This window comes from Elgaria multicarinata, chromosome 1 (assembly GCF_023053635.1).
Source record: "Elgaria multicarinata webbii isolate HBS135686 ecotype San Diego chromosome 1, rElgMul1.1.pri, whole genome shotgun sequence".
Lineage (NCBI taxonomy): Eukaryota > Metazoa > Chordata > Lepidosauria > Squamata > Anguidae > Elgaria > Elgaria multicarinata.
In genome coordinates this window covers 112,903,726-112,915,096 of record NC_086171.1, presented here as the reverse complement: position 1 = coordinate 112,915,096, position 11,371 = coordinate 112,903,726, and positions in this window count along the sequence as shown.

The window sequence follows — 11,371 nt, the reverse complement described above, 5'->3', positions numbered from 1 at the left end:
CTATGTATGTTTACACAGAGGAAAAGCCCTACAAACTCCAGCATTCCTCAGACAGCACTGTCTGAACATGAATAGGATTGTGCCTGAAGTTATATGACCTAAGCTTCTGCCCACCACGTCTTGATTGTCATGTTCAATGCTTTATATGAAGAAGCCAACTTCCCCTTTTACTGGGGAGCCATGATGTGTGGGGGTGCACAGGCCAGTACTGAAGGGAGAAAAGGCTGGTGAGGAACAGTTGCACAACCACAATATTGGAGCTTTCCAAAGGAGAGGGCTGTTGAGACAATCAGCACTCCAGTGGCCTTGATGAAGGTGGGGCCAAGGGGGCAAACCCACTGAAGTGAGATCACTTCAGTTCAACCTGAGGCCCTTAGGCACTGCCCACATAATTACTTCCTTCTTTTTTAGTCCCAAATTTGTGTTCTCATTATACATCCCATTCAACTTCATGGAGTGACTGCATGTTCTCAAACTCTGAAAAGACAAAGAACCGTATTCTATCAAACCATTCTCTCCATGCTATTCATCATTCTGTCCATGCCATTTATAATCTTAAAAACCTCTGTCATGTTCCTCCTAAAGCCTCAAATGGTTTTGTCTTTCCCCATAAGGAAAGTCCTCCACTCCTGTGATATAGATAGATAGATATAGATATAGATATATAGATATAGATATATTTAAGCTGTCTTTTCCAGTGTGTATTTTTGGCTCTACGATATACAGCAAAGACTGCAGCTCAGTAGCAGACTCTCTGCTTTGCATATCTAAAAAGGTTCCAGTTTCATCCCGCAGTATCTCCAATCAATACAATCACAGTTTGCGGTAGGGCTGAGAAAGTCAGCGTTGTCTGAATGGGTCAGGAAGTTACTGCCAGTCAGACAGGTCAGTACTGTGCTGGGGAGACCTTTGGCCTGAAAGCTACTTATATTCTCTCCTGAATTGGAGTGATCAGAACCATACATAGTATTCTACATGCAGCCACACGACAGGATTATAAAAGGCCATTATGACACTAACTGCTTCATTTTAAAATTCCTAAAACATCTCCTGTGGATAAGGGCCGATTAACGTTTCATGGTGTTTTGTTCATTTTGTTTTGTGACTCAAAAGATTATTCTGTCAGAAAGGACCCATACAGAGTGATTAGAGTTGGACTAGGACTCAGGAGAATCCAGGTTTATCTCTGGCAATAAAGCTCACTGGGTGACTTTGGCCCAGTGAGTGGCCCTGTTCAGAAGTCACCTTAAACCATGGTGGTTAAGGCTTTAGCCATTGTGTTTAAGGCTTTTTTGCCAACAAAAAAAGTTTTAACCATGCGGTTCAAGGTGTCTTCTGAACAGGCTCACTAACTCTTGCCTTAACTCTCACAGCATTATTGTAAGAATAAAATGAAGAGGAGGAGCAATCTGTGGCAGGATATGAATACAACAATGACTTCCATCCAGAACGTTGGCTATATGGGGAAGGCTGCCATTTTTCTTTCCCCTCCCCGCTCCCATGTGGAGATTAAATAACTGCATGGGTGAGGGGAACCCAATGATGTTCAGGCTTAAGCTCAGACTGAGGCAGACCAGCAAATCCACCCCACCTCCCAGTCAAGTTGCATAGTACCCAGAGCCAGCCAAGTAATTTTGGCACCAGAAGCAGAAAATCCCACAAGGAACGTCTCCCCATCCCTGGCAGTAAAATACAACCGTAATAATTTAAGTAAAATTCCATTTGTGTTTGAATAACAAATACATGGACATGTATGGAAATGCTCTCTTTAAAGAATTTATACAGACTCTCCATCAGGAAGGGGGAAGCAGCCATGGTGTGGGGCTCACAGTGAGGAAGGCTGGGACAGGAAGGAAGGAAGATCTGAAGGGCAGAGAAGAGAAAGTTGTGCCATCCTACTGAAAAGCTAAATAGGTAGGAGTAAAATGACTGTTCCTTCATCTGCTTTTTTTCTTTATGAAGAATTTCCTAATATATAAAGTTAGGCTGTGATCACTTTAGGGAAAAATGTCCTTCTCTTTCTTACTTGCTCCTTGTTTTCCAGAAAGAACGCTCAAGTCCGTAAATCCTTACGGCTTTCCGGCTTCCTCCTCCTTCCCTCTTGTTATACAGAGAGCATAAAGAATGAACTGGACTCGACTGGCATTTATTTGAATTCAAGATGTCCCTGATCTCACAAGTCAACCTTCCCCCTTTCAGTCTGAGGACAGAGTCAGGAAGCTCCTGTGTTCAAATTAATGTGGTACCATCCATTTGACTCATTATTTCCTCCACCCAGTAAGAACTAAACTGAAAGAGAAGACAGGATGCATAGATGCCCACGACACTTTTCTGATTAAGATTTTTTTCAATGTGAAAACAACACCCCCTACTCTTTCATCCTCTTCCCAATGCAAAACTGTAAAAAGAGAGAGAGAGAGAGAGAGAGAGAGAGAGAAAGGATGCCATCTTTGGACCCTAGAGATAAAATGGGTTACAGGCATAATAAAGCACAAACATCTGAAGTTTGAACTCCATAAATCTTTCTAACTTAGAACCAAAACAGTCTTTCTTCTGCTGCTTCAGATTTAGTGCAAAATGGGGGGGGGGGGTTATAAGACTTTCAAAAATCACACACACACACACACACACACACACACACACTGACCTTTCCCTATTATATTGAGCTGTTCCCTGTAAAGCTGTTCATACCCATGAATTATTCATTGGCATTTCAAAACATGTGGGGAAATTCAGTGAATGAATGGTACTTGTCTAAACTATCTCTTTCTCAGTACAGATAAAAGGACTACCGTACAGCAGAGCTGGAAAGCGCTATCTCTCAAATCCACTGAACATGGCTTTCGTTCAGCTTTTCACAGTGCCTGCCTCGTACTAAAGGGTTGCAACAAAAGCACACAAACAATCACAAACACTTTATGGAAGGGGAAAGGGAGGGGGACGTGAAAAGAAAAGAAACCTGAGCACTTTTAGGATTTATACCCACCTGATTTCAGTAACTAAATTTTTGTCCCGTTAGAAGGACTGGGGATGTGCTCAGTTAATTAAACGCCTTTTAGGTGTGGTGATAAATTTCATTTACATACTCGATTCTAAAGGCGCACAAAGAATAAGGCCAAAATGTTGGCATCCGGTATCTCCCGTGCTTGTTTTCTTAGTTCTCTGGTGGGTTTCCTGCATGTCCTGATAAGAGCCTGGTCCGAATGGCACCGTGCTTTTGGCCTTGTAGAAAAAGCACAGAATGGAGGCCCAAGTGAATGGGATATGACAGAGAGCAATAGTAAATTCAATTTAAAAACAAAACAAGAAACAGCAAGGGGGCCCCACATCTTGTTATTTTCAATAGCAAAATTCTCATTAAGGTGAATGGTTCTGGCTTGCACCCAGTACACCAATCTAGAGCTCAGTCAATAGTTTCAGTCCTTTAACTCTATGCAGCAATGCCTCTCAACATTTCTTCTAATGAGTTCCCCCTGCCAACTCTGCCAGTCCATGTCTGGGCCCTATTCAAAATACTGATATTAACATTCAAAGCCCTAAACAGCTTGGAGCCAGTTAATCGGAAGGATTGCCTCTTCCTATACGTACCTGCCCAGACCCTAATATCATCCTCAGGGATCATTTTCCATGAGCCCCTGCTAAAAGAAGTGAGGCAAGTGGCTACAAGGAGGAGGGCCTTTTCTACCATGGCACCCTGTCTGTGGAATGAGCTCCCTAGAATTTATTGAATGAGAATGGTAAAAAAAAAAAAAAATGTGGGAGAAATGTTCAACACAGACCATTTCTACATGAGCAATTTATTGCAAGCTTGTGATCAGCCATGGAAGTTTATAGGTCCTTTGGATGATATTGACCTCTAGGACATCTCCCATGCTTCCCCCCATTTCACTTTTTGAGAGAGAGAGAGAGAGAGAATATCAGCAACAAGAAAGAAATGTGCAAAATCAGCCTAGTTGGTGTTGTGTTTTATTTCTGCCACTAGGTGCAGCTGATTCATTGAAGTGAATGTAGCATGCAGAGAGTGGAAGTATTCAATTCAAATCATGAGGCTGCCAATGGCATCCCATGTTATAGCACTGATCATAATCCAAGAAAGAAAACGGAAACAGAAAGACCTGGTAAGGCAGAGTTGTTTTCTTGTTTTGTTTTGTTTTGTTTTGGTTTGGTTTGGTTTGGCTTGGCTTTCTTGCTTGCCTCCCTCCCTCCCTCCCTCCCTCCTTCCTTCCTTCCTCCTCCTCCTCCTCCTCCTCCTCTTCCTCTTCCTCTTCCTCTTCCTCCTCCTCCTTCTTCTTCCAAAAGTAGGGAAGTTTATAGGCAGAGGTTGGCAGGCTCTGTTTCCCTTACATGTGCTTATTGAAAGCCTAATCAGAGCCCCAGTGAATACAACTGCGAACATTGTGACTTCATTAAGATGTTCAAGGAACATGTGTAGGGGGTGATGTAGACCCTGCTAATTCCCCTGTGTACATTCACTGAACATGCAATCAGAATGGCTGAACTGGGCCACTAGCCGCTCTGAACATTCTGCTGTTTGGGAAAGGAGCAGCAGGGAGTCACACAGTGGAAGGGTAACACTGTGGAATGCTAATGCTGTGGGATTATAATATGGCCAGGAAGTTCGGAACAACATACTATACCTTCATTAAGCCTACTAAGGTCACAAAATAGAGTGCAGCCTTTTGAGTTCTCCAGAGGTCTTCATCATGCAAGATGGTCAGCAAAGCAAGGGGGCAGGGGTGGGGGCAGGGGAGAGAAGGTGGCTGATGCAGAAAGTGGCTGATGTTCAAGCCATGGAATCTTATGCAAAAATGTTTGAACAAATAATGTTTGGTGAATTTTGTAATTTTAAGTACAGCTGGGCACACATGCCTGATTCGTTTCAGAGGCTGTTTCTGAGCTTCCAGATCAACCCTGATTTGACTTTGGGTGCTATGAGCCTGAGAGGACCTGCTTCGGATCTGGATCCAGATACCTCAAAGCGGGTCAGCTGTTGCGGGTTCCTGGACGCCTGCCATGCCTGCCAGCAGGTGTCCATGAAAGCCAGGCACAAGGCTGACTAGGGGTCCATTGGACTCCCCTCCTCATCTCTCTTCCTTATCTCCACTTCCCCCTGAACCCAGAGCCGCTGCTCCTGCCTGCCCGTGGGACTAATCTGAGCCACCTTGCAGCTATGCATCCTCAATGAGTGCCACCATTTTGAAGGAAGATGGGTTCTCTGTAGTTTCCTACATCTAAGGTCACAACTATGGTGGACATAAGGGGCCATTTCTGTAGTTTGCAGAACCCCAAATCCATCTATCTGGTAGACAGACACAGTTGGATACAACCTATCATTCATTCACAAAAACTATTAAAATACAGTAGAAAATGTAAACATACACATACTATTCATTTAAGAAGAAACTCGGGGCTATACTCAGAACTATATTTTTCCAAAATTATATTTCCTCTCCCTCCCCCCCCCCATTTTTACATACTGTTTTCAACTTTTAAACAATCTTCTCTTCTTTTTTGCGCAGTGGTTTACTGATTCTTCCCACTCAGACACACACAACACCACCACCATGTGAGATAATTGCATTTTTTTTTAAAAAAAAAAATCTTTTCCAGCAAACATATTTTGGAAGATAAAATGTATTTCATGTTAGAAGTATATAAAAAAATGATAATTTACAGCAAAAAGACCCTTGCTTACTTTGTGCAACATCACATGGGCGTCACTTCTAATTTTATATACCATTTGTCTCTTTAGAGGCTGCTTTTTGGTGCTGCTCTCTGCAAAACCCACTGTATGTCATGAGTCATGTACCAGATACTAAACATTAGGTTCCCAGTAAAAACTAGAAGCAATAATAAAAGTAATAGGTAATACTTTTTGATATTATGATTTTCTGACAGGCTGATATGTAATTATTATGCCCATAATTCCTTCTACCATTTATTCTCTGCACACCAATATTTCTTTTACTTTTTTGGTACAAATACTAAGACATTTTTATCCTTTATTGGTCTGTTCCTATGAAATCATAAAAACAAACAAATTCTGTCTCAAGTTGCCCATAAAATTTCCCTATGTTTCCTACAAATCAATTTTAAGTTCATTATTAAATCTTTTCTATAATACAGCACCATGTCTCCCACTCAGTTACATATGGAACATTAGCAATGCAATCCTATCTATGTTTACTCAGCAATAAGCCCCACTGTGCTCAGTGGGACTTGCCTCTGTGTACGCGTGTACAGGATTGTGGCCTAAACTGGGAACTCAAATCACGGAGGTCCTCTCACAACTCTTAGGGAAAAAAATTAGATTTATTTTTCTTGTAAGTGTGTTACTCTAAATATAGCATATGAAAGATCACATAGCACCTTTATCTCACCAAGAACTATAAGGTATATATTTTTAAAAGGCTTTTAGCTATTCTTCAATGCAAGGCCACCCTAAGTCTTCTTGTTGCCTTAGGCAAAGGACAAGGTAAGTCCCATTCCACACACACAAGCTGACCAGATTTGCAGTCAAGTCTTATTTCAACACTGGCAATGGGTCAGTATTCCCTCACTATGCCTGAGGGCTGCAGGCTAGCCTAGGGGGTGCGGGCTGGCCATGTGGCATCCCCACTTCTGTCTTCTTCCCCTGCCTCCATCTGCCACCTGAGGTGGCTCCCTCATTTAACTGCATTATCAACAAAGCACCTAAAACAGTATTCTCCAGGTTCCTCATAGCTGAGGCACACTTTCCCCCCTGAAATAAAAGATTAGACAGTTACTTCAATCCTACACCCCAAAATGTTTATTTTCACAGTGTGTAAGAATGTCCTGACCTCAGAGGAACATGCCTCCTATGTGTCTGAAGGAGTCACTGTTCTGTGTGCTCTTCCTCTGAGGTCATTCTTCTGACACTTCAGCTGAGGTTGGGGCTTTGACAATCTGCTTCAACCCTCATATGTCAGCACACATCAAGGTTCTTTGTCTTTCAGTAACTGCTACTTTTTTTCACCCTGTGTGACCCATTGCACTTGCCCAAATCCCCCCTTTTTACAAAGCTGTTGAAGGCTATCGGCAGCCTTGGATGCAACCCTAACTCACCCAACTGGGGCCAGCCCTACCATTAGCCTGGGCAAAGTCACCAACGCTGAGCTAACTATAGAAGGGTCCCTTACTGATTTTGCTATGGGATACCTTAGAGGAAGTTGGTTAGTGTAACAAAACTTTCTCTCTCTCTCCTCCCCGCTGCAGTCCTCCATGCTGCCCAAAAAATCTGGAGGGTTTCCCAGCCCCCTAGAACTGATTTTGCAGGCATGTGGGGACTATGTGAGGCTGTGGAGGAGCAGCAATTGTTCCCCTCTTGGTTATACTGATAGAACAAGTTCCATCAGCAAAATTGTCCCCCTCTTGGTTATACTGATAAAACTAGTTCCATCAGCAAAATTGGATCCAACCCTATATTTTGTCCATCATGGAGGACATAAATTTTGATTTTCTGTCTCAGGTTTCAAAATGTTTTACCCTGCCTCTGTAGCCACCAAGTGATAGCGTTCTGGAATATTCAGCTTGTGATCTATACTATAGATCTATACAATTATTGATATTATATATCCATACAAAAAAAAATAAAAAATTGATAAGCAAAAAGTGTGCCGCTATTTCATTAAATAGAATATTCATAAACCCCACTTCAAATAGTTTGATGAGATACTTAAAGTTACCAGGAATTAATGTGGGGAATGTATGTCAATGAAAGTAATTGGAAAGTCAATTCTTCATAATTCTATGTTTATGGCTTTGATAGCTGCTGTGATAATATCCTTGCAATGATAATATTCAGAGGGAACATTGAGTTTGAGATAGCTCTCAAAAAGACATACTGTGTTTGGACCACACCACTGCAGGAAGGCTTACATGATTGAATGCTCATTCAATATCACATACTAGTGAACTGACCTGCTTCACACAGGTTGGAATAGCCAGTAGTTTGATTCAGTGAAGCCTCCAAGCAAACTCACAGAATTGTCACAGTTGAAAACATTGTCCTGCCCTGTCTGAGTGAAGCCATGCTTGTTGGTATTGCTAGGCATGACCCCTGTCCTGATGCATCCCTACCCCCTTAAGGGAGGGGGGGTCTTCCATTCCATTCCCTGGAGGGTCTCTCACCAATAGCAGGGGGGGGGGAAATGGCAGGTATATAACTCCGTAGGGATCTGCACTACTGCTTTAAAACAGTTTGTAACATAACTGAAAACTTTTGGGGCCCAGGACACACTGCAGATACAGTTTTCTAACCATTTTCAAAGTATCATATCCTGCTTGGTGTAGATCTGGAGCGGATCTACACAGATGTATGAAACATCGTTTTTTGAGTCAGGAAACATATTATTTTATTATGATTTTATACGTCCCCGGGCACATGTATTTGTTATTATGTTTCTTACCGTTGTGTTGTCCATAGATATCCGCTGATCTGGACCACACAATGTATTTTTTATCATTGTTTTCTCAAGTCCCCATCTGCTTATTGTTCCTCCCACTTCCTCTTTTCTTCCATAGTCCCTCCTCTGAGAGAAACGGTGAAGGGTGGTGGTAGAAAGATTTCCCCTCTTTCCACACCTGTGAGCTTTTCCTAAGCTGGAGCCATGGAGGGGGGAGGGAGCCTCCAGGCAGGGTTAGGGGGATTTACTTTACTCAAAAGTAAATCCCATTGATTTCAACTGCTAATGTGACCTGCTGCCCCTTGGTCTGTGCTTGGAGGGGAGAGAAACTGAGAGAAGGGGGGCTGGAAAGATTTCCCCTCTTTCTGCACCCTTTTCCTAAGCACAGACCAAGGGACAGCATGTCATGTTAGCAGCTGAAATCAATGGGATTTACTTTTGAGTAAAGTAAATCCACTAACCCTGCCTGGAGTCTCCCTCCCTGCTTGCTTGCATCTTCAAGTTCATGAACTACAGGTGTGCTGTTTCCCTTACTCAAATGCAAATCCCATAGATTTCAACTGCTAACATCACATGCTGGCTTACCTTTGAGGAAAACCCATTGAACAGAGAGAGTCTTACTTCTGAGTAAACACATATAGAACTAAGTCCATACATGGAAGGGGGGAGGGAGGTTGTGGCTGCAAAGAAGAACAGGAGACAAGAAAGAGGAAAAACAGCTGCTACTTTGGGCGCAGAAACACAAGAAACACGCCCCTAGGAAAGTGATTGGCTAAGGAAAAGCATATGAAAAAAGGAAGGTTTCTTACGATGCAATTGGCCACATAAGAGAAAATACAATGACATATATGGATAAGATCAGAAAATAGAACGACAGAAAGGGTAATCAATACAACTTTGTAAGGCAAGCGTCATGTGGCAAGGTAAGACTCAATACTCAATAAAAACGTTTGTAAGCAGTATATCCAGCTTAGTGTAGATCTCCCCCCAGCCTCTGTATCTTGATCTACTGATCTCCCCTGGCTTCAAACTGTATGGACTAGAAAGCTACGTGCTGGTTAGGGAGGTCTGCCCCTAGTGGTAGAAGTAGTTACTGCAGGCTTCAACAACACAGAAGCATCTAAATTAGTTAATAAACTTTAAAAATTAAATAACACCAAGGTTCACATCCCTAGCCCCCCTTAGTATGCCATGTCTCAGGTGTTTTGGCTTCACAGACTTGGCTGACAGACAGACACACATCCTCTTTTATTATTATAAATATCACCCTTCACCAAGAAAAGTAAATGTCAGGGAGAAAAGTTTTAGTTTAGCATGCCAGTTTTCTATGGCCTGGAAGGTGTGTGTGTGTATTTTAGGGGGGGGGGGGCATTTTGATTTCATTGTGAAAATTCCTAACTGCAGTTTGGGGTAGGACAATCAATCATGACACAGGTTTACTGCCTCCTCATATATACAAAAGACACCTGCTGAAATTCCCTTTTCTACTTGGGAGCCCTGTCATATGGTCACCCTATTACAATGGAGAAACTGAAGCCCCCTGTATGCCTGGGCAAATTGCCAAGAGCCTGATAGTAGCATTTCAGCATGTCTGTTCACCCTTGGCATATGGGTATACCCTGCTTGAGTGAATATGCTCCATATCTTAAGGCTTTAGCAGTACTAAGAGAGGAGCCTTCTCTCTCTCTCTCTCTCTCTCTCTCTCAATCTTTTGGCAAAATTTAACATTTTTCCTTCTGTGGTATTGGAAGGTCACTTCCTAGGAAGCCCAGTCACACTGAGATTATGCACCTCCTATTCTGATGAGACTGAGGGCCTTGCTAGACGAGGCCTTAGCGCGCCTTGAGACCCGGTTTCCCTGCTATGCATCCACATGACGCACAGGGGAATCTGGGCCCAGGCCGCACTGATGCCTCCTCCAACGCGCCATAAGCAAAGTCGCTTATGGCGCGCCTTTTTCGCAGCCCCAGCCTCAGGCCGGAGCTGCGAAACGTCTAGGAAGGTCCGTGGCTTTTTGCGGCTACTCGCTTACTCGCGAGTAGCCACGAAAAGCCACGGGCCTGGCACAACGCTCATACGAGTGCTGTGCCCATTGGCCCGGGGGGGGAAGAGAGGGGCAGGGGGAAGGATGGCAAGGGGGGATGGCAAGGGGGGAGGGCGGGTGAGAGAGCGCCGCGCGCTGCCGCCCGAGCAAGCAGGCGAGCGGTGCTTGCCCGGGCAAGGCCTGGCATGGGGCGGCATTGCCCGGGCAAGCGCCACCACCCGAGCAAGCAGGCGAGCGGCACTTGCCCGGGCAATGCCACCCCATGCCAGGCCTTGCCCGGGCAAGCGCCGCTCGCCTACTTGCTCGGGCGGCAGCACGCAGCACTCTCTCACCCGCCCTCCCCCCTTGCCATCCCCCCTTGCCATCCTTTCCCCCCCCCCATTTTAAAAAAAGTACTTACCAGTCCACAGTCTTCGGGCCGCACGCGGCCCCTTTAAACTAAAAAAAAAAAAAAAAATGGCGGACGCTGCAGGGATCCGATGTCCCTGCGCGTCCGGCGTCTGGAAGCTGCGGCGGCGCATGCTAACGTCAGTGTGCTGCCACCTCACCTCCCTGCCGGGATAAGCCGGCAGGTCTAGCAAAGCCCTCAGACTACATCTCATGTGTCATATTGTAATTTCTGTAAAAGAGCTAGGGAGTAAGTGTTATTTCCTGGTCACTTGGATGGATTTCTGCTTGCTTTCTGTTGGAACAGCCCTCATGCCAAGGTAACATTAAGGGTTGCTAGTACAGTTGAGAACATTGCTACTAACAGCCAATCGCTAACGGTGGCAAATGAAGTTGTACTCACGCTCTGAACGTGGGTGTTTCCATTTTATGTTTTGCGTCATGGTCGTTCCACTAAGACATTTTGATGATGATGAGAATGATGACAAGCTGCTCCAGAAAGTTGGGGGACCCT